Raw genomic sequence first — 24505 nt, forward strand, 5'->3', positions numbered from 1 at the left:
ACCAGTTTCAAGACGCACTACAGCAACTTACCAAGTCTCCTCCACAAGCATCTTCTAAACCCACAACCTCTATCTCCTAAAAGACCAAAGGTGGCAAACATATGGGAACATCACCTACAAGTTCCTTCTGAGCCACATGCTACCTTGACTTAGAAATGTGTCACTGGTCTTGGGTCACTACCCTGGAATCTACGGTTAGGACAAAGATTAGGTTCTGCACTGGTCAAGAGGATATGTCACCATTACCCTCTTAAGGACAATTAATAAATACTGGCCAAGCCAATGACACTCACCCATGAAAGAATAAAGGTCATAATAAAGGTCCTGATTCATGGCATGTACTCACTTTTCATTGCAGGATTATTCCCCATGCAAAAGAGAGAATTTTTTTTTGGTGTTGGGAATGTATCTTCACTATGAATGTCAGTTTTCCTGTTATCCCAGATGTGGCATAGCCTCAGCTGGATTCCGAATGATAGATTTTTCTTCCCAGTTAAGCTGCTGTTCACTTGTTTGTGCAGTATTATTTCACAAATGATCACTCTGTTTTACGTTCATTTTAGTGCCCTCAAGTTTACAAATGGCGTCAGCATAACCCTATGCATTCCTGCAATGTGTTTTTTTTTAGAAAAGGCTGAATCTATGCTTGATGGAGAATTTACCTCCAAGAATTAAAGATATTTATGGCCTTGGTGTATTTGTTATAACACTGTAGATCATAGGATGAAAATGAGGTTGAGAGGGATAAGAAATTACACAGATTTTGATAGTCTGGGAAAGAATGTGCAAACGAAAGAAACAAATCTACTTTTGCTTTCTGTAAATCTGGTCTTGTATTTTTGCTGTGAAGTTCACATTTCACTTTCACAAAAAGCTAATGAAATGCATCGTTCTGCTCCTTTAACATACCATATACGGAATAAGACAAGAAAATGCCTGTAGTTGACAATGACAGCCACTCACTGCTTCTGCAGATGCACAAGCCTAATTAAACCTGACTGATAACTCTTCCAAAAATTGCTGGAGTCAGTGATATTTGCAGTTACTTTGTCCTATACATAACTGCAGATATCTTATGTTAATGTTAAAACAAAGTGGATTGTACCTTGTGTCAATGATCTGAAAACCCAAAGGGCAGTTTTAAGTTTCAGGACCAGAATAGGGGAATAGTAAAAGCTATAAAACTATTTGAGAGGCATTTAAAACAATTTAAAAGGATAATGAAAGGTAACTTTTGAAACACTGTTCCCTTGAGGTTTTAAGAATTCCGTCTCACTGATGCAGTTTGCATAATCAGACAAGTCCCACACGATAAAATCAAGGTCTGTATCCTATTAAGTCGTAGGACATGTAGCATTGCCAATTTAACTTTCGTCCTTTCAGCTTATTTCTCATCGCACAAGATGAACTGTCCTTTCATTGCTACATGTGTACTGAGTTTGAGTTATTTATTACAGCTCTTTTCCAGTTCTTTTTACTTAATGTCAGAAATGGATGTCACAAGATGAATCAGATGCTTCTTGAATATTCACTGATGAAGAAAATTCTTTCTGTTCAGCACATTGGGCTACAGACTGCTCTATTCATCACAAAAAAGATACAGGAATATGCAGGAACAGTTTTTAAGTTTATATAATTATCCTGCTCAACAACAAAGTCATTTTTTAATGAAAAATACAGCAGAGTGGATATTATTATGGATAAATTGTTCGGATTAGATGCAGGTATGGGTAAGGGTTGGATAGACAAAATTCTATTTCTGTCAGGAAGACAATTCCAATATGTTAATTGGCTGGAGACTTCAGATTTAACCTGCTTTGCAGGTTTATATGGAACTGGCCAGGTTTGGGCAATCCAGCAGCTGCATGAAGTTGAGAACAGCCCTGGGGAAGAGGTCAGTATTTTTACAGCAAGTATTTTTGTGGTGTGGGGAGCAGGAGTGCTTCTCTGCCCCTCGCCCCACACCCCTCCATCATCAGACACCTCACCCTGTACTACACCTTCCTGTCATGATCGCTGGTTCAGTTGTTCTGTGTTAAATTATCTGAGCCTGTTTAATACTGATGATTACTGTGCTTGATTGGTTAGATGTGAACTGAAAGAAAAATAAATAAAGACGTAGAAAGAGCTGGAAGCTAGATATAACGATGGGAAAGGTTCTTTAAAGATCTGTAAATAAAATTTGTTACACAAATAGATACTACGGTCATCTCTGCCTAAATCTGAGATGGTAAATAAACAATAATTGAGTTTTTCAAAGATCAGACACATGGGAAGGCGATGGCCTAGTGGTATTATCACCAGACTATTAATCCAGAGACCCAGCTGATGTTCTGGGGACCCGGGTTTGAATCCCACCACGGCAGATGGTGAAATTGGAATTCAAAAAGAAGCCTGGAATTAAGAATCCACTGATCACCATGAAATCATTGCCGATTGTCAGGAAAAACCCATGTGGTTCACTAATGTCCTTCAGGGAATGAAATCTGCCATCCTCACCTGGTCTGGCCTACATGTGACTCCAGACCCACAGCAAAGTGGTTGACTCTCAACTGCTCTCTGAAATGGCCTGGCAAGCCACTCAGTTGTACCAATCGCTACAAACACTCAAAGAAGTGAAACTGGACGGATCACCTGACATCAACCAGAAAAGACAGCGGCAGAAACAGCCCTGTCAACATTACAAAGTCCTCCTCACTAACATCTGGGGGTTAGTGCCAAAACTGGGAGAGCTGTCTCACAGACTAGACACGCAACAGCCTGACACAGTCATACTCACAGAATCATACCTCACAGACAATGTGCCAAACACCACCATCACCATCCCTGGATATGTCCTGACCCAGCAGCGGGGGCGGCACAGTGGTATACATTCAGGAGGGAGTTGCTCTGGCAGTCCTCAACATTGACTCCAGACCCCATGAAGTCTCTCGGCTTCAGGTTAAACATGGGCAAGGAAACCTCCTGCTGATTACCACATACCGTCCTCCCTCAGCTGATGAATCAGTACTCATCAATGTTGAACAACACTTAGAGGAAGCACTGAGGATGGCAAGGACACAAAATGTACACTGGGTGGGGGATTTCAATGTCCACCACCAAGAGTGGCTCGGCAGCAGTACTACAGATCGAGCTGGTCGGTCCTAAAGGACATAGCTACTAGACTGGGTCTGCAGCAGGTGGTGAGGGAATCAACAAGAGGGAAAAACATACTCGATCTTATCCTCACTAATCTGCCAGCTGCAGTTGCATCTGTCCATCACAGTATCAGTAAGAGTGACCATTACACAGTACTTGTGGAAATGAAGTCCCACCTTCACATTCATAATGGCCTCCATCTTGTTGTGTGGCACTATCACCGTGCTAAATGGGACAGACTTTGCACAGATCTAGCAGCTCAAGATTGGGCATCCATGAGGCACTGTGGGACATCAACAGCAGCAGAATTGTACTCCAGCACAATCTGTAACCTCATGGTCCGGCATATCCCCCACTCAACCATTACCATCAAACCAGCGGATCAACACTGGTTCAGTGAAGAGTGCAGGAGGGCATGCCAGGAGCAGCACCAGGCATACCTGAAGATGAGGTATCAACCTGGTGAAGCCACCAAACAGGACTACTTGCATGCTAAACAGCGAAAGCAGCCAGTGATAGACAGAGCTAAGCGATCCCACAACCAATGGATCAGATCTAAGCTCTGCAGTCCTGCCACATCCAATCGTGAATAGTGGTGGACAATTAAACAACTCACTGGAGGAGGAGGCTCCACAAATATCCCCATCCTCAATGATGGAAGAGCCCAGCAGATCAGTGCAAAAGATAAGGCTGAAGCATTCACAGCAATCTTCAGCCGAGTGGATGATCCATCTTGGCCTCCTCCAGTCGTCCCCAGCATCACAGATACCAGTCTTCAGCCAATTCAATTCACTCCAAGTGATGTCAAGAAAAAGTTTGAGACACTGTATACTGCAAAAGCTACCGGCCCTGACAACATTCCGGCAATAGTACTGAAAACTTGCATTCCATAACTTGCTGCTCCCCTAGCCAAGCTGTTCCAGTACAGTTACAACATTGGTATCTACCCGGCAATTTGGAAAATTGCCCAAGTATGTCCGGTACACAAAAAGCAGGACAAATCCAACCCAGCCCATCAGTCTACTCTCGACCATTAGTAAAGTGATAGGAGGTGTCATCGACAGCGCTATCAAGCAGCACCTGCTCAGTGATGCCCAGTTTGGGTTCCGCCAGGGCCACTCAGCTCCTGACCTCATTACAGCCTTGGTTCAAACATGGACAAAAGAGCTGAATTCCAGAGGTGAGGTGAGAGTGACAGCCCTTGACATCAAGGGCACATTTGACTGAGTGTGGCATCAACGAGCCCTAGCGAAACCGGAATCAATGAGTATCAGGGGGCAAACTCTCCTGTGGTTGGAGTCATATCTGACACATAGGAAGATGGTTGTGGTTGTTGGAGGTCAATCATCTCAGCTCCAGAACATCTCTGTAGGAGTTCCTCAGGGTAGTGTTCCAGGCCCAACCATCTTCAGCTGCTTCATCAATGACCTTCCCTCCATCAGAAGGTCAGAAGTGGGGATGTTCGCCGATGATTGCACAATGTTCGACACCATTAGTGACTCCTCAGATACTGAAGCATCTGTGTTCAAATGCGACAACATCTGGACAATATCCAGGCTTGGGCTGACAAGTGGCAAGTGACATTCGCGCCACACAAATGCCAGGCTATGACCATCACCAATAAGAGACAATCTAATTACCGTCCCTTGACATTCAGTGGTGTTACCATCACTGAATCCCCCACTATCAACATCCTGGGGGTTACCATTGACTAGAAACTCAACTGGACTCACCACATTAACACAGTGGCTACAAGAGCAGGCCAGAAGCTGGGAATACTGCGGCAAGTAACTCACCTCCTGACTCCCCAAAGCCTGTCCACCATCTACAAGGCACAAGTCAGGAGTGTGATGGAATACTCCCCACTTGCCTGGATGAGTGCAGCCCCAACAACACTCAAGAAGCTTGACACCATCCAGGACAAAGCAGCCCACTTGATTGGCACTACATCCACAAGCATCCACTCCCTCCACCACCGACGCTCAGTAGCAGCAGTGTGTACTATCTACAAGATGCACTGGAGAAATTCACCAAAGATTCTCAGACAGCACCTTCCAAACCCACAGCCACTTCCATCTAGAAGGACAAGGGCATCAGACATATGGGAATACCACCACCTCCAAGTTCCCCTCAAGCCACTCACCATCCTGACTTGGAAATATATCACTGTTCCTTCACTGTCACTGGGTCGAAATCCTGGAATTCCCCCTGACCAGTAGCATTGTGGGTCAACCTACAGCAGGAGGACTACAGTGGTTCAAGAAGGCAGCTCATCACTACCTTCTCAAGGGCAACTATGGATTGGCAAGAAATGCTGGCTAGCCAGCGATGCCCACATCCCACAAATGAATAGAAAACAAAAAACTTACCAGTGCTGAAAGTGGGCTCAGTTATCAGACTTCCTTCTGGGATTAGATACTCCCACTAGCGTCAAGAATCAGCTGTTCCTTCAGGATTAAACTCTTCAGTGGTTGAAGATGAGATCCATCAGTTCCTGGAGTACTCTGTGTCCAACCAGAAGTCAGGCTGTCTGATAACAAAGCAGGAAAAGTAAGCTGTGTAGTTAAGACTGCATTTTCTGTAACCTTCTCAACTCCCACTTATACCATCTTTCCACCAAACCTTGCTCCCAGCACATTGAAAAATCTCCACTAATATGTGGATTGCATCTTATGGTAACTAACCAAATAAGAAGGCGATTGGTTAACTGCATTGCCCAATTTGGCCCTAAGCCATAGTGGAGTAGCAGCAGAGATAGTACACTTAACCAAAGCCACTCTGGGGATAACAAGGTCAAAATGAACCATTATGGCTCCTGCTCGGTCTAGCCTACTATGTAAATGTATGTCTATTCAAGTTGAGTAATGATATCTTTGGTGTGATTTCCTATGGGACAATATCACACAGCAAGCATCAGCACTTCAAGACAGGAAAATTTCACACAGTGCTAAAAAATGAGATATATTTGGCTGGTAGAGTTGGTGGCAGATTTGCACTAGTTTGCATGTTTCATTGGCTTTAGGGTGCTGCATGAAAAATTAACTAAAGAAAAATTAATGGATAGGACTATTGCGAAGTCAGCCAGACGCACAAAGTGTAAAGCATATTTCATAGCATTGCTGATATTTTTATGACGCTTAAATTTTCCAAACTGATATAAAAATTAGAATGTATGAATTGTTTTGTGGGCAATGCTTTTCTTTGCAAAAATAAGTGCAACAATTTAACAGTTCAGAGTTAACCCTTCCCTTCCACTCCCTTGCCTATCTTCCATTCTATTCAAGATACAGGACAAAGGAACTGATCACAACCAATAGAGATAGCAAGAACTGCAGATGCTGGAGTCTGGGATAACACAGTGTGGAGCTGGAGGAACACGGCAGGCCAGGTCAGGCAGCATCAGAGGAGCAGGAAAGTTGACATTTCGGGTCGGGACCGTAACTTCCGCCCTCCGGTGATCGAAAATGCCCTCAACCGCATCTCTTGCATTTCCCGCACTTCTGCCCTTACGACCCCTCCCTCCAACAAAAACAAAGACAGAATCCCCCTTGTCGTCACATATCACCCCACTAACCTCCACATCCAGCGTATCATTCTCCACCACTTCCACCATCTACAATCCAACCCTACAACCAAAGAGATATTTCCCTCCCCACTCCCATCTGCCTTTCATAGGGACCGCTCTCTCCACGACTCCCTCCTTGGCTCCACACTCCCCACTAGCCCCACCAACCCCAGCACCTTTCCCTGCAACCGCAGGAAGTACTACACCTGCCCCACACCTCCCCCCTCACCCCCATTCAATTCACCAAACAAATCTTTCACATCAGGCAGGGGTTCACCTGCACATCCATCAATGTGGTCTACTGCATCCACTGTTCCCGATGTGGCCTCCTCTACATCGGTGAGACAAAGCGGAGGCTCGGAGACTGTTTTGTAGAGCACCTGCGCTCTGTTCACGACAAACGACAACACCTCCCGGTGGCCAACCATTTTAACCCTACCTCCCACTCCCTGGGCGACATGTCCATCCTGGGCCTCCTCCAGTGTCACAATGATGACACCCAGAAACTGGAGGAGCAGCACCTCATATTCCACCTTCGGAGCCTACAGCCCGATGGCCCAAATATGGAATTCACCAGCTTTAAAATCTCCCCACCCCGGCCTCATCCCATGTCCAACCCTCCCTCTCATCCCCACCTCCTTGACCTGACACAACCTGTCCATCTTCTCTCCCACCTTTCAGCTCCTCCCACCTCACTGACCAATCCTCACCACTCCCTACCTGCACTCACCTATCACCATCCCACCTGCCTACCCAGCCCCACCTCTGCGCGCTCTATTTATTTCTGAGCTCCCTTCCCTCTTCCCATTTCTGACCCAAAACGTCAACTTTCCTGCTCTTCTGATGCTGCCTGGCCTGCAGCATTCCTCCAGCACCACACTGTGTTGTCTGTGATCTCTACCAATATTTGTTTCTAACTTGCCTTCCATTGGAACCGACTGAAGATAGCCTTTATTATTTTTTATTACTTGTTCATGAGCTGTGGGCATTGCTGGCTATAATAGTATTTATTGTTCATTCCTGATTGCCTGGAAAAGGTGGTAGTAAGCTGTCTTCTTGAATTGCTACACTCCCATGCAGTGTAGAGACATCCACTGTAGTGTTAGGGAGGGGGTTCCAATGTAATATAATATCAGGGTTGAGATTTTAACAGCACAACACATGAGAATTCAGAAATATCTACTCTGTTTGAATGAAAAAACACAATAACTTCAGCGAGCGAAGCCTGTGTATACATGATCCCTACCGAACAGCACATTCTAGGTTAAAAGAATAGTTTTGTGATATGTTAGTGAACTAACTGTCTAGCCTTATACATGAAGAAACATAATTTCAGTGAGGAACTAGAGCAGGGCTTCCCAACTGTGAATCAATCTTGGGATTGGGACCTCTGAGGTAACAATGTTTGCCATGGATTAGGTGTGCCTGCAAGCAATGAGCAGGAAATTCCTTTTAAACAAACACGGATAATTCTGGAGAAACCCAACAGGTTTGGCAGCTTCTGTGGACAGAGGAACTGAGTTAAGATTTTGAATCTAGTGTGACTTCTTCAGAACAGTTCTGAATTCCCCTGAATGTTGAACTCTTCCATTAAAGCTTGCTCTTCAAGTTTGTTCCCCACTTTAAGTAATTATCAAAAACTGTTGGAATGTCTTTAAAAGAATTTATGTATGCTTTTATATTTTGGTGATTTCTAACATAATTAGATGTCGATCTTATTGAAGGCAATAGTATATTTATTTTTTAGCATGAGGTTTAGCATTTAATTTTGAAGCTCTGCATCTTACAAACTGTTTTCTCAAAGACGTTCAATCCCAATTCACTGACGTTGAATTCGTTGAGGTAGTATTATTAGACCGGTCATTGTTTCTTCATGTGGTTATTTAATCTTACTATTGTAAAGCTGTTTTATATTTGTAGCAGAGATAACAAGGTGTAGAGCTGGATGAACACAGCAGGCCAAGCAGCATCAGAGGAGCAGGAAGGCTGACGTTTCGGGCCTAGACCCTTCTTCAGAATTTGCTGCTCTTTGTAATCAATCTTACAAAATAACAAAGCTATTTTAATTCTCCTTTTTTCGAAACTGTTCAAGGATTTAACCGCTGTAGTATACTAATGCTGTATTCTTTCCCATGCTCACAACTTTTTAAATAGTGCGCTATAGAAATGTATTGTTGCCCTTCTCTAATAATAGTTTAATTCCATTAGATAGCAATGCTGTATCCCGCACTACTTGCTGTGATATTTCCTGCCATCTTTCAATGGAAAGATGGTCTTCTGCCTTCTGAGGGTAAAATGAAGTTTACCCTACTTTCTGAACTTATTCACTTGAAAATGGTTTAGTGTAGACTGATACACAATGCACATCCCTGTCTGATTTTTCAAATACGCTCTGTGGCTATAATCCAAATAAATCTTCCTCCCAAATCCATAATTTAAATTATGTACCTCCAGATGTTAACACAGTCTTAAAATTCTTCTGGCTATCTTCTTCTGTCAGGTCTTCTAAATCCTTTGAATTGCCCTTCTGTTGCAGTACATGTGTTCAGTGCTATTACTGATGCTGCAGCATCAATATACATTCATTAAATAGCCCTTGACATCGCAACAGTAGTCATTCCACATAGTGGAGATATTTTCTCATCAACCTGTTCAGTGATGTTATTGCGAATATCTGGAGCAGGTGGGATTTGAACATGGGCCCCCTAGCTCAGCAGTAAGGATGTTTGCTATAAGTGGCAACACTCATTGTGAATGTTAACTGCTTGTTTTTTTTTCTTTCTATCCTTCCCAGTCTGCTACTTTGCACAAGTGCTAAATCAAGGCTGCATTATGGATCCTTCTACTCTAAGGACTTTATAACTACTGAATGGGAAGAATCTTTTTACTGATTTGCTCACCCACACTACATTTCCTCTATCTCTTACCAGCTCTGAAGTGAAGGTTTAAGCCTGAAGTCTTACTTTTACCCTGCTGTTCCTTCCATGATTTCTGCAGATTGCTTCTCAACTCAAACATTCCCTGCTGACTTACTTGCGTATTCTTAAAGCAGTAACGTCCTTAAAGTGAGAAACTAATTTATCTTTTGAAACTCTTTTCCTCCTGCGAACAATGGATTTTTTTTTTCACTGTTGTGACCTTGAGTTAGTAAAGCAACGATACCACCACTGGTCACCATGTTATAAATTTGTAGAACCAACCACTACCAGGTAATGAAACAAAAATAGAAATTGCTGGAGAAACTCAGCAGGTCTGGCAGCAACAGTGAGGAGAAAACAGTTAATGTTTCAAGTCTAGTTCAGTTCTGAAGAAGGGTCACCCAATTCAAAACATTAACTCTACTTTCTGTCCACAGATCCTGTAGAGTTTCAACAGCAATTTCTGTTTTTGTTTCAGATCTTCAACATCTGCAGTTATTTGTTTTATTTAATATGATAAGGTAATGGTTTGGGTAGATTGGTACCATCAACCTTCCGTTCTATATTGGGTAGCAGGGCCTATTTGATTAATGGTGGTACAGGATAAACCATTAGGGTTTTTTTTATCAAAAAGAGGAATTTTTCTTAACAAGAAGATGCAATTTGTTGCATGATAATAATAGATACAATTTATATTGCCTAGTTAGGTGTAATTACTAAGGTTATCAAGAGCGAGGAATGAATGTATCCACCCCTATCAGAAGCTAGAGCTGGCCTCCTCAATTCTTCATCCAAAGCTCTGTAGCATCAACAGATTGGGTGGAACTGAATGTATCTCCAACTCTCAGAACTTTCACATTATCCAATCGTGCAGGGTATGAAAATATTCACATCAGGAAATGGCTCGGGAAGCACTCTACTAAAGAATTGCTGGCACATGTGCAACTTTCAGAGGAATGTTTTGAGGAAATGAACTAAGAAAAATTAATATTTCTCTTCCACAATTTTTGTTTATTTGTTTCATTCACATGGAAAGTAAAATATCAATTCTAAACTAAACAAACATGAAGTTTGCAGTTAAAAATGGACAAATCACAGGCAACTAATTTAATTCTAGTGGGTACAACGCATTGATGTTGGACTAATAATTCCAGCACTTAATCATGTCACATTTTAAGCCTATCAATTAGGAAGCAAAGGAGAAACACAAATGAAACCTACCTATTTATTTACTTCTCTGCTGTGGTATAATACACTTTTGTCGTCGTAAGCAGCATTTCGCATTTGATTAAAGTCTACTTTACAGAACAGCTGATAGTGAAGGAATTCAAACTAATTTAAACTAAAGATAGCTCTGATCCTGAAACTGAGCTTCCATGATAAACTACTGGAAATGCACAGTTAGTTATTCCTGACAAACGAATGGGGCAAAAATTAAAGGGGCTTACTTTTAAAAAAAACAGTACTAGAAGCCACTTAGAAACCAAACATGTAATTATTCAATGACATTCACTTCAGAAAAGGCTGCAAAGTTGAAGATGGAATGAAAGCACAGAACTTTACACATGATTAAAGAAACGTAGAAATATAGAAACATAGAAAAAAAGTGCAGGAGTCAGCCATTTGCCCCTTCGAGCCTGCACCACCATTCAATATGATCATGGCTGATCATGCAATTCAGTATCACACTGCCATTCTCTCTCCACACCCAGTAAGGGCCACATCCACCTCCATCTTGAATATATCTGATGGCCTGGCCCCAAAAGCTTTCTGTGGAGAGAATTCCACAGGTAAGAAGTTTAATGTACTAATTTAAAATATGATTCTAACTACAAAAGGTAAAGCAAGTCATAAAATTGTGAAAGGTAGAGTTCAGATCAGCACAAACTGGGTAGATTTTGATCCTTCATGGGAACATGGGTTCAGATGTGTGTGCAGTGTGTTAAACCCCCTAAAAGAGGGATGGTCTTATGACATGTTGAGTAGGTTGGGCCCTGTACTCATCAGAGTTTAGAGAAATGAAAGGCAATCTTATTGAAACATACGTGACTCTTAGGGGACTTGACAGGTTAAATGGACGGCATGATGGCTCAGTGGTTAGCACTGCTACCTCACAGTGCCAGAGGACCTGGGTTCAATTCCACCCTCGGGCGACTGTCTGTGTGGAGGTTGTACATTCTCCCTGTGTCTGTGTGGGTTTCCTCCCACAGTCCAAAGATACGCAGAGTAGGTGGATTGGCTATGCTAAATTGCCCATAGCGTCCAGGGATGTTTAGGTTAGGTGGGTAAGACATAGGGAAATGTAAGGGTAGCGGTAGGGGAATGAGTTGGGGTGGGATGCTGTTCAAAAGAGTAGTGTGGACTTGTTGGACCGAATGGCCTGTTTCCACACTGTAGGGATTCTATGTGAAAAGGTAGTTTCACCTTATGGCAGAGTCTAAGGCCAGAGGACATAACCTCAGAATGAGAGGTTGCCTGTTAAAGACAGAGAGAAAGAATTTCCTCTCTCAGAGGGCAGTGAATCTACAGAATTCTTTACCACAGAGGGTTATCAAGGCAAGATTAGTAAGTATTTTCAAGGATGAGATAGGCAGGTTTTGATTAGTCTGTTAAATCAAGGGCTGTGGTGAAAAGGCAGGAAAGTGGAGTTTAGGTTTCTCAGATCAGACATGATCTCATTGGATGGTAGAGCTGAATGCCTACTTCTGCTCCTAAAACTTATGGACTTCTTGGGCAAAGGTGGGATCAGAATGAGAGCCCTATATCACCTCGCCAATTACAAGGTTTGCAGGGGAGTGGGCGTACATTTAGAGCTCTTGGGTATAGAACTGTCTTACAAATAAGTCCTTAGCAGCTATTTGGTCTAACCATTCTGGCTTCGACTCAATAAGTTCAAGGAGACAAGTGCACGATTGGAAGTAACACAGTGTGGAGCTGGAGGAACACAGCAGGCCAGGCAGCATCAGAGGAGCAGGAAAGTTGATGTTGGGACACGGCCTGAAACATCAACTTTCCTGCTCCTCAGATTCTGCCAGGCCTGTTGTGTTCTTCCAACTCCACACTGTGTTATCTCTGACTCCAACATCGGCAGTTCTTACTATCTCTGCACAAGTGGAAGTGCTTCTTTTAGTTCAGCTGACAGTCGAAGAAATTTTCAAACAATGAGATAGAAGAACGTCAGCCATACCGGGGTGTGGTGCTGGTACTCACAGTGCACTGCTTGACAGGTCATTGTGAAAGTTATTTTACCTGTCTTGCTGCATCGCTCAGCTATGGCTGCTCTTCTCTACTGTCGGCCTTCACCATAACATAGCAGCAGCTTACACTATTCTATCCTGCAGCTCTGAATGGGCAACAAGTGGAGCAGCAAACCACCAGCACGAGAACCAACACCCCCAGCAATGGGCACAGTAATTCCACCCCATGGGGGCAACATCCCAATGTAGTGTCTACAAATATATGTGGAGCTTTCTCATCATATCTGAGCTTCAGGAGGCTCAGGCTTTCATGTAGATCACTGCTGACATCTCCAGATTCCTGGAGCAAGAGACCTTTAGACAGACACATAAACAGGCAGGGAATAGAGGGATACACACCATTTGCAGGCAGATGCAATTAGTTTAGAGCTTGCTTCTGACATTTCCTTTAAACTTACCCCTTCTCATCTTAAACCTCTATCCTCTAGTATTTACAATTTCCACCCTGGTAAAAAGGCGTCAATTATCCACCCTATCCATGCTCCTCATAACTTAACTACTTCCGTGAGCTCACCCTCAGTTTCTGACACTCTAGCAAAAGCAATCCAAGTTTGTCCAACCTCTCCTTATAGCTAGTACATTCCAATCCAGGCAACATCCTGGTAAACCTCTTTTGCACCCTCTCCAAAGCCTCACATCCTTCCTATAGTGTGGTGCCCAGAACTGCACACAATTCTCCAAATGGGCTGAACTGAAGTCTTAAACAGCTGCAACATGGCTTCCCAATCTTTATGTTCAATGCCCCCAACTGATGAAGGCAAACATGCTGAATGCTTCTTACCACCTTTTCCACTCATGTTGCCACTTTCAGGGAGCTATGGATGTATACCCCATGATTACTCTATATATCAATGCTTCTAAGGGTCCAGCCACTTACTGTATTCTTCCCTCTTTCATTTGATGTCCCAAAATGCACCTCACACTTGCACAGAACAAACAACATCTGCCAGTTCTCCACCCAACTTTTCATCTGATCTATATTCTGTTGCATTCTTTGGCAACCTTTCTCACAATCTACAATTTCATCAATTTTCATGTTGTCTGCAAACTTACTAATCAGGCCACCAACATTTTCATGCAAATCATTTCTATATATATTACAAACAATAGAGGTCCCAGCACTGATCCTTGCAGAACACAACAGGTCACAGATCTCCAGTCGAAAAGACACTCCTTCACAAGCCAATTTTGTATCCAACTTACCAACTCACTGTGGATTCCATGTGACTTAATCTTCCAGACCAGTCTACTCAGCCTGAGCAGGAACATCTCCTGTTTTTGCCACCTGCCATTTGTATGTAAGTTGGAAAAAATTTGCAGTTCGATCCTCAACCTTTTCGGCCATGTTATGAAAGCACATCTTTGGCCATCAAGTCCAGGAATGGAATTTTAACCTGGAGATATTGGCTCAGAGGCAGGCACATGGCCCACTGTAACACAAGATCTGAGGAGTGGGAATAAGGGGGCAATGGAATGAGGATGAGTTTGAGCATTGGATGGCCAGTGGGGCATGTGAGGAGAGGCTTCGATAAACACGTGAGTAAAGCTATAACAAAATTTCTTCAGAGAAATGCAGTGCAGCAGGATACAGTAAAGGCAGCACATCAGGCTATGAAGCTCCAAGTATTTCATTGCTTACCTTTCCAACTTCCTGGCAGACTTGATGCTCTTGCTTGAATTTCTAATCACGCATCAGTTCTAAAGAAAGGTCACTGGACTCAAAACTTTAACTTTGCTTTCTGTCCACAAATGCTGCCAGATCTGTTGAGTTTCTCCAGAATTAATTAAGGCCATTATGAGTGTACTCCAAGGGTAACTTCATTAAGTCATGCCTAAAGCTCTCACAGCCAGACTCCAATTATCTAAGTGATGAAGCTTAATGGTTTGGTTCCAACTGTTGAATACCTCAGATGATTGCCTTGCAGCCTTGTTAATGAGACAGGAGATTGGGGTCCTTCATATTTCCCCTGAGGTCATCGTTTTTGCTGGGTTTTTCAGACGTTGGCTTCAAATGTAGAATGCATAGTAGGACAAATTGGCCTAGCTATTTTTAAGATTAAATTCACCTTCAGTCTCTGTGTTTGAAAAGCCTTTGTAAGTACATGTCCCATTCAGATTTCCAGCCAGTGGCTTAATCAAATGTCATCATTCAACATAAAGCACATTTTTTATGGCAACTTTTACAGCTGTAATCAATAAGATCTTTCTTATTGAATAGGCTCAGAATGATATCTCACCATTTTGTCCTTTGTTACAAATGACTATGAAGCTATCCATTGCCTCTCCTTTATTCTTTATCGCAGGGGAATGTTGAGGTTGGGTCATTAAGTATATTCAAGACTCAGAAAGACACAGATTTTTAAGCCAACTGGGAATCAGGGATTATGAGGGAAAAGGCAAGACATTTGATTTGAGGGTTATCAGACACGGTCTCATTGAATGTCAGCGCTGACCCGATGGGTTGAATAGCCTACTTCTGCTCCTTTGTCTTATGATCTTAACTCTACTGTTCCTTCCCTGGAATCAAAAAATAGAAAATGCTTTGATTCATCTCCATCTTCACAGCATTTCCTTGTTGTTTTATGAATGCAGGTGTGACTGTTGCTCCTCTCGACATCCCTCTCTTGTGCTAAGACAATTCATTCCTATTTTTTTGAGCATTTAATTGAAAGAGTTGTGGACATTGGTGCATTTCAAATATTGAAGTTATTTTTATTTAATGTGGGTTAAATTAACTAAACATCGAGCTGTGCAGCTGTTGGAATGGCTAAAAATCACATGCATGGCGTTTAGAGATAGTAGGAACTGCCGATGCTGGAGAATCTGAGATAACAGAGTGTAGAGCTGGATGAACACAGCAGGCCAAACAGCATCAGAGGAGCAGGAAGGCTGACGTTTCAGGTCTGGACCCTACCGTCAGCTTTCCTGTTCCTCTGACGCTGCTTGCCCTGCTGTGTTCATCCAGCTCCACACCTTGGTATCTCATGGCATTTATGGGTTTTGTTTTAGCTATTGTTTGGAGCTCAGCAGAGTACTGCCAGCTCAAAGAAAGAATCTACCTGAGCCTTCCTCTACCTTTTCGAGAACATGCTTTCTGAGGGTCCAGTGTGGCAATTGAAATGCTATTCTCCTCAAAAATTCATTGTCAATGTTAATCTCACAATTTTACATGGCCTCTCTTTAATGAACTGTTTTTTTGAAGATCCCAGTCACAAGTACCTGACAGGATGCCAACCAAAAGCCATTTTGACCATTTCATATCTTATCAATTTTTCCTTCAATAATTAGCTACTTTTGGCCAAAGTGCTTTTTTATACATATATAATTTCTCAATGTTATACTTTGTAGTGAAAATCTTTTAGCCTTTTGTAAGTAAACATGTCAGCCAAGGATAGACTCAAATGTTTCACCAGGGTATGGATGTGTGGGCTCTCAGCCAAGAATAGTGAGACTTTGCTCGCTTGATGCTTTTGTCTCAAGATAACTCCATAGTTCAATAAATGTGGCATCGCATGGCATGGCAGAGAACTTATCCCTCTGGAGTAATTACAGCAGGTGGATAGGATATTTTTGTGGTCCTGATGACCTGTTCCTGTCTTACCTATTGTTCTCTTATTGCCCTCCATAATGAACTGTTTTTGATAACTACAATTTTTTAAGTTTAAGGTTTAATTTAGCAAAAGAATCAGGGAGTAAAAGAACTCCCAGGAAACGGTTTTGGGATTCTGGGACTGATAAACATTTTAAGGGGGTCCTGAGTCATCCCAATGCAAGAAAATCAAGGCCATGCTGCATGAATGAATTTCCCTTCATTTTGCCCCTGGTACTTTTGCTAATCACTTTAGATCTATGCCCTCTGCTTAGCAACCTGCCTGCCTTTAGAAACTCTTTCTATTTATTTATTCAGTCAAAAACCCATCATAATTATGAGCACGTCTAGCGGATTTCCACTTAATCTTCATTGCTAGAGGGTGAACAGCCTTAGTTTTATTGGAAATTAGTGACATGGGACTACCCTATCATCTTAAAGTGACAGCAGACACTAATTTAAACCTTAATCATATAAAATGTGCTTTATCAACTGCAGATTTTATGGAAGGCCAGTGAAATAAAAGCAAAATAAAAGCATAATACAGATCAAACGACTGCTTGTAAAGAGTAGAAAAGACAACCTTGCAACTGTTATTGGGTTGGACTTAGTACAATTGATGTTTATAACTGATTAGTTGATTTTTGAGATACCTAGTTTTGTGGGATGATTGAAGGTTCTCTGTCTTGATTGTTTACTTAACTGGTTTGCAACAATTAGAGTGAGGTATTGTTTTTGCCAGCAACACAGGGGCGATTGAGGCTTAATTTTTCAACTGCGATTTTCACAGCATGCTAATTCTCAACCCCAGGCTGTACAGCATTGAGTCCCACTTGCACACTCCAGTCGAGTTGAAGCAAGCTTTTTAATCCCTATTCTTGTGTATACTTCAAAGGGGAAAAACACAAAATATGTCTGCAGTTGGGAATATAGTCAATCGGGTATGGCCTGCATTGAACAGGGGTAGTCAGTCCCTTATTATCTTTGCAATCATGAGAAATTACAGTCCAGTTTGCTTGAAATTTCATTGATACTTTTAGTTGTTGCATCCCATTAGTCCTACACAGGGATTTTGCTAGCCAGCTACTGAATTTATACCTGCAGTTATTGTGTCTCTGCAGCAGTTCTCTCGGTAAGATCATAAATTGGAATTAGGCACTAAGACTACAGATAATATTTTGAGGTTCATACCTGTTATCATAAAGTGCAAGTCATTGCTTTGATTGTAATAAATGCACTTAAGGGTTTTATTCAAGATGCAAAATATGAAATCATAAAATGCGCTATAATCATGCCAGCTGTCGTCTTATTTGATCTTTGTGTCATCATGCAATGTATTTTCCATCTCTTGTTGGTGAGAAAAAAAATCCATTTGGTGTGATTTCACAAATCAGTTCCATATTAAATAAATAGAAAGTTCTATTCCAAGTTCCAATAATTGAATAATGTAGCCTGGGACATCTTGCAATTTCACCACAGCTTTGCAACAGATGTATGTATAGCTAAGAAATAAACAAGGTCTAAGTTATGTTCAGCATTTGCCTTTGTTGATTTTATTGCTGGCCTTTTTTTGCTTGTAGGTTGCCTTATGAGAAGCTTATGGCAGATGCCAAGGGTTCAAGTAAGGTAAAACCACCATAGGCCCACCAGACTTGAGGGCTGCTTCCTCAGAGAAAGAGAACAAGATGTGGTTTAGCCTGAGGGTCACCAAGACTCTGGTAAGGGAGAAGGTTGAGAAGGAGAGTCCTTCCTGGTAACCTCAGCCAGTGCAGCAATTGAACCCACGGTATTGACTTTACTCTGTATTGCAAACCAACCATGCAGCCAACTGAGTTCACTGATCCCCAATAGAGCAGAGTCCCTAATGGAGCATAGAAAGTGTAGGACCAAGCTTAAAAATGAAATTAGGACAGCAAAGAGAGTGCATGAGAGAGCATTGGTGGATAAAATAAAGGAAAAAACCTAAGAGATTTCTTTTTAATATACAAAGAGCAAGAGAATGACAAGGGAATTATGGGCTGTAGGGGCAATCTCTGTGTGGACCCATAAAATATAACTACAGCCCTCAATAAATAATTTGTATCAGCCTTCCAATTGGAAAAGGACAACACAGGTATAAACATCAGGGTAGAGGAAGTAGTAGCAGGTTTAGCAAAGTCGATAAAGTTGCAGGCCCAAATGAAATGTACCCTAGGCAGTTAATGGAGACAATGATGGAGATATCAGGGGCCCTGCTAGTAATTTTTCAAATCTTCAATGGCCACAGGTAAGGTGCTAGATGACTGGAGACCTACTAACATTATTCCTTTATTACAAAAGGGAAGAAGCGTTAGACCAGGAAATTACAGGCCAATCAGTCTAACGTTGGTGGTTGGGAATTTATTAAAAAAGAATTCTGAGGAACAGAATGCAACTGCTCTTCAGCAGGCACAGTTAGACAGGGATCAGGAATCCTACAAGGACTATCAGGGATAGTCAGGATAGATTTTATAAGGGGAGAATATATCTGCCAAATTGAACAGAACCTTTTCAAGAGATAACCAGGAGTGTTGGTGAGGGTAATGCATTTGACATGGTCTAAACATGACAATTGAAGTGAACTGCCCATATATTTATCACGGCCACAAGAAGCTACGAATCCTGTGGCAGGTAAATCACCTCCTGATACGCCGAAGGCTATCAACCATCTGCAAGGCACAAGTCAGGAGTGTGATGGAATATTCCCCACTTGCCTAGATGAGTACAGCTCCAACAACACTCAAGAAGCTCAACACTATTCAGGACCAGGCAGCCCTCTTGATTGGCATCTCCAGGCATTCACATCCTCCACCACCAACACTTAGTAGTAGCAGTGTGTAAAAAACAAGGTATACTGCATAAATTCACCAAAAATCCTCAGACAGCATCTTCCAAACCCACAATCAACACTATCTACAAGGACAGGAGCAGCGGATACATGGGGACACCATCATTTGCAAGTTCCCCTCCAAGCCCCTCACCGTCCTCAATTGAAAATATATTCCCAATCATTGAATGTTGCTGGGTCAAAATTCTGGAATTCAATTCATAATGGCATTGTGGGCCTACCTATAGCATATAGATGCAATGATTCAAGAAGGAAACTCACTATCACATTCTGAAGGGCAACTAGGGATGGGCAATAAATACTAACTAGCCAGCTAGCAATGTTGACATCCCAAATGAATTTTTTTTAAATGGACTTTATCAAGGTTTTTGATAAGGTCACTCATGGCAGTTGGTCAGGAAAGTAAGAGCCCATTGGATCCAAGTCAAAGAGGCACATTGGATCCAAAACTGGCTGAGAGGTGGGGAGCAAAGTGTGATGGTGGAGGGCTGTTTCTGTGACTGGAATTCCATTTTCAGTGGAGTTCTGCAATGTTCCATGCTGGGGCCTTTGCTATTTGTGATGTATTATCACAATTTGGACTTAAATGTAGAGATATAATCAAGATATCACCAAGACACAATAATTGGTAGGATGTTAAGAGGAAGACAGTTCTAAACTGCTGGAGGATATCAGCAAACTGGTCAGGTTACATATCCGACCCAATTGCTTTTGTGGGATCTTGCTGTGCACAAATGGATGCTGGGTTTCCCACATTCGAACCGTGATTACACTTCAAAAGTACTTTGTTAGTTATAAAGTGGTTTGACACAGCAAGAGGAGCTGAGAATTACAATGTTTATTCATGGTGTTCATTAGTACAAGTATTTGGGAAATAACACTAAACTTTTTAAAAATTTTCTTTTCTTGTTTTAAATACTGAGCTTCTACCATTGCTGCAGCGGCAAGCCAGACTGTTTTCTCAAATGTTTGGTAAGAAATTCAGATGAGGTGCCAAGACAAAACCTGCCTCAGTTGCAAAATCCACACATTCATACTTTGACACAAAAAACAAAGAATGAACGGCCAAAGGTTTGAAACATGGTTGACATGGAGAGGATTACAAGTGATAGTTTATGTTCAGACAAGGGTGCGTTGACAAGGGAATTAATAATCCTTTCTGAGCTTGAAAACTGTCTGTTCTTTTGATTCTAAATTATTAAAACTTCAAATTGTTTTGCGTAATCTGGTTGTCATATTTATGTGATTTTACTACTTTACTAATCTCTTAGGTCCAAGTGCTTCATCAAAATGACTTCTGTGGTCCATGAATATTTTTGCACAACAGATAAGGCCGCCATAAATCTTAAAACCTCTTTTAAATTGAGTAAGCACTGCAAGCGTCTGAGCTTACCAGTCATTTCTCATTTATCTCACGCTCCTTATAATCCTTCAAACAATCGAATTCTTTTATTTCAATGTACTTTGCAGTAATATAGCTTCCCATTGCCTATCTGCTATGGTTTGTCCTCAGTCGACTTGGGAGTTCAGATATATTGTACACCAAATACATTTTCTCGTTGTGTAATGAAATTTTGTCCAGGCTTTCATGTTGAAACCAGCTCTTTTGGAATTCACAACAGGGAATCTGCAAGTCTGTCAGCATTCCTGAAGGTGCTTTATAGTTTGCAGTATTTACACACTCTAGAATGAATACAATAGATCTCAACAGAGTGTGGAATGAATTTAATAAGATTTCAAAAGTTTAAAATATTCACATCAAACTACATTAGAGATTTATCATCCAGTTCATAGAATGTCACATATTTCAGAAAGTATTAAATAAGTTTGCTTCCTGGAGTGAACTGTGCAATCATGTGCTTAACATTGTGAACTAAAAATCTAGTTGACAGGACTGGAAGATCCCAGGTGAGGTGTGGAGGAGCTAAGGATACTGCTTTTGACTCTGGACCGTGTCTCTGGACCGACAAGAGGAGAAAATTCAGCTCCTCATCACCTGATAGTGAACCTTTCCAGTAAGGGCTTGTATGTGGACATTGGTTAAGGATGGAACAGGGAAATCATCAACAGTAATTCGAACAAAAAAAATCACCTGACACTTACATACTGGACATAAAGTGAGCAATTGCCATTTAATTATGCATTTGAAAATCACCAGTCTCTGTAAAAAGGTACCTCCATGTTCACCAACATCCCCCATCCTATTCCAATCCTACCACCACCATCACCCAGTGAGGGGTAATATATTTAAAGAGGGATTTACAATTAAACTTTAGTTGGATCTATTGCATGGATGTGTTCATGGATTTTATGGCCAAGTGTTTCCACTTCTTCTCTGGGCTTTTCACATTTATTCTTCATCATTTTCAGCATTCAACAGAGGGAAATTGGTTTGTAGGAAGTGATGGCTGCTTTGTTTTTACTTAATGATTTATAGATGGTCCTCAATCAATGTTGTTACAAATAAGGTGGTTTCGTCATTAACATGGACGTTACTTCACTACACATTACCACAAATCTCACACTCATTATTGGAATGATGCAAGTAATATTGATCACTGACATGTTGATAGACTTGGAAGCAATAGAAGAGGTGGCCTTTAATGAATGAGTGACATTTGTTCCTTCCTTACAGAGCAGTGTTTATTTTTTCTAAGCCTCCATAAGCACTGTCCAATCCATCCAGCTATCCCTGAAACTGTTCCCATCTTCACTATTTTCTCCATGTTGCAATTAGTTTTATATTTGTTGGCAAATCTCACACGTAATGTATATGATACTTGTTTCAAATGTCCAAAAAGGATGGCAACAAAGATTATCCATTGATGGCAATGATCAATTTCATCTGTCATGGAAATGGAGAAGGTCATATTCAATACACGGTGAAAGGATGTGCAGCAGGCAGGATGATCGCTGTGTTAAAAAGATGTCCATACTGGAGTCCCAGAAACATAACCCAAACATTTACATGAGCTTCTATGGGACCAATGTTTCCAATAATGCAGTTTTGCTTCATGTGGTGATTGAGGAAAACCTGTAATTAATTGATTAATTACTTTTAACTCTTCCCCCTGCCCCATAACCCAGCACTCCATCTTAGGTCAACACTCTATCTAATACAATTTAAATATATTTGATGACCCAGCCTTCATTGCTTCTGAAGAAGAGAATTCCAAAGATTTACAATCTTCGATAAAATAAGAGGTCTACCATTAAAGACAGAGATGAGGAAGAGTCAGAGGTAATTACCAACACAGTTTTGAATATATTCAGATCGTTGACGGACAAGGGAGTCTCTGGTTACAGAAGACAGGCAAGAAAGTGGAGTTAAGGCCACAGTCAGAACAGCCATGACGTTATTGAATGCAGAAGCTTGATGGCCCATTCCTATTTCGAACGATCTACATCAATTGACTGGATTTAATTTTTTTAATTCAGAGCCTGTAAGCACTCAGTGTATTCTATGAATTAATGGTCACTTTACAGATAACATTTCTATTGCGCTAGAAAAAGAGGAACTTGCACAAAGATTGCTAAACAATCAAGGTCAATCTATGTAAACCTGCCTCATGAATTCTCATGCCCCGATTGCAGTACACTGCTTATATTCCTGCTCATTTCATCCTTCCTTTTCTAGGGCAACCTACCTATTGGTTATCTATTGCATGGAACTTGGAGTTGACAATGTTGATAAAGTTTGCTTTGTAGAGTGATTGGAATTGTACAGTAGCAGTTGTAACAGACTATCCAGGCAAGTTGGTCTCATGCTGCCTGCTGAGAGCTGTCAATTTAATAACTTCACTCTCAAATTATCCAACACACTTGGCACCAATTTGAAATTCTTAACTGACAAATAAACTTTCATTGCCAATATAGACGCTGGGAATTCTGTTCATGTTCCCATGTCCATTGCAGATAAGCTCTTCAGAATCTGCAGATAAACTGACAGAGATGTAAAAATGGTACAAACCCAGATCCTGGATGTGTAAAGGTAGTGTACTACCCAACTGACACCACCCCCCCCACCCCGATACTTTATCTTATCCAATATAGTGAGACTTTAGCCAGCTGTCATAGTGAACAAAGCACTCACAGGAGGGACTAATTGGGTTTAATGCATGCAGTCTTTGATCTTCTGCCCCTTTAAATGAATTGATGAATGGTAAAGTGTAAACTAGATTGAGTTTCGTCTTTTATCATCTTGCAATTCCTATACTACAGCATTTCTGTGACTCTTGTAATCTGCAGCCCTCAAATTTGTAAACTGATAATCCTTTGGTTGACAGTTCTCAACGGGCATGCTCAATCCTTGTTAGACCCATACTTACCCACTCACAGCAGAGAAATTAGACAAGATTCAGGAACAGGAGATCCACACAATAATTCACCTCAATGATAGACGGCTAATTAAAGTTCCAACATTGCCTTCACAATTGAACTCAGCAAAGAACATAGACTGGGACTAAACCAGAGATCTTCCTGCAAATGCCGGAAAGCGAACTTGGTCAGTGACCTGCTGTGGGAGCGTGCCATCTATGTTTCAATTTGTGGCACTATCACTTCTGAGTCAGAAGGTTGTGACTTCCAGTAATGCTCCATGACTTGTGCGCAAAAGTTTAAAGTAGTGGGTTTCTGCTCAGGCAAACTGCCATCATTTGGAAGAGATGTCAAATCAAAATACCATCCTTTGGATAATGCAAATAATTCCACAACATTACTTCAAAAAGACCAGAGGATTTCTCCACAGTGTCCTAGTCAATATTTATTCCCCAATCAATCGGACAGAAACAGATTATCTAGTCATTACTGCATCGATGTATGTGGCAGCTTGCTGTGCATATATGAGCTGTTGCATTGTCACACTTCAATAGTGACTTTACTTCAAAAGTACTTTGTTGGTTGTGAAATGCTATGGTTACGGAAAGTGCTATATAAATGCAAGTCTTTTTTTGTTAATGCCTCCTTTTACTGCAAATGCAGTAGGTTGTTTTTTATTGTTCAGTCACCAAGTTATTTCATTTGAGATATATTTTGATTAGCAGCTTGGAATCTTTTGCCAAAACCAGCATTCAAGAATACAGTCGTATTGTATATCATTTTTAAGTGGCATTTTGAAAGAATAAGCCAAATAACAACACAAATGAAGAGAGACAACAAGGTGTAGAGCTGGAT

The sequence above is a fragment of the Rhincodon typus genome, chromosome 29, assembly GCF_021869965.1.
Source record: "Rhincodon typus isolate 14 chromosome 29, sRhiTyp1.1, whole genome shotgun sequence".
In the NCBI taxonomy this organism is placed as follows: Eukaryota; Metazoa; Chordata; class Chondrichthyes; order Orectolobiformes; family Rhincodontidae; genus Rhincodon; species Rhincodon typus.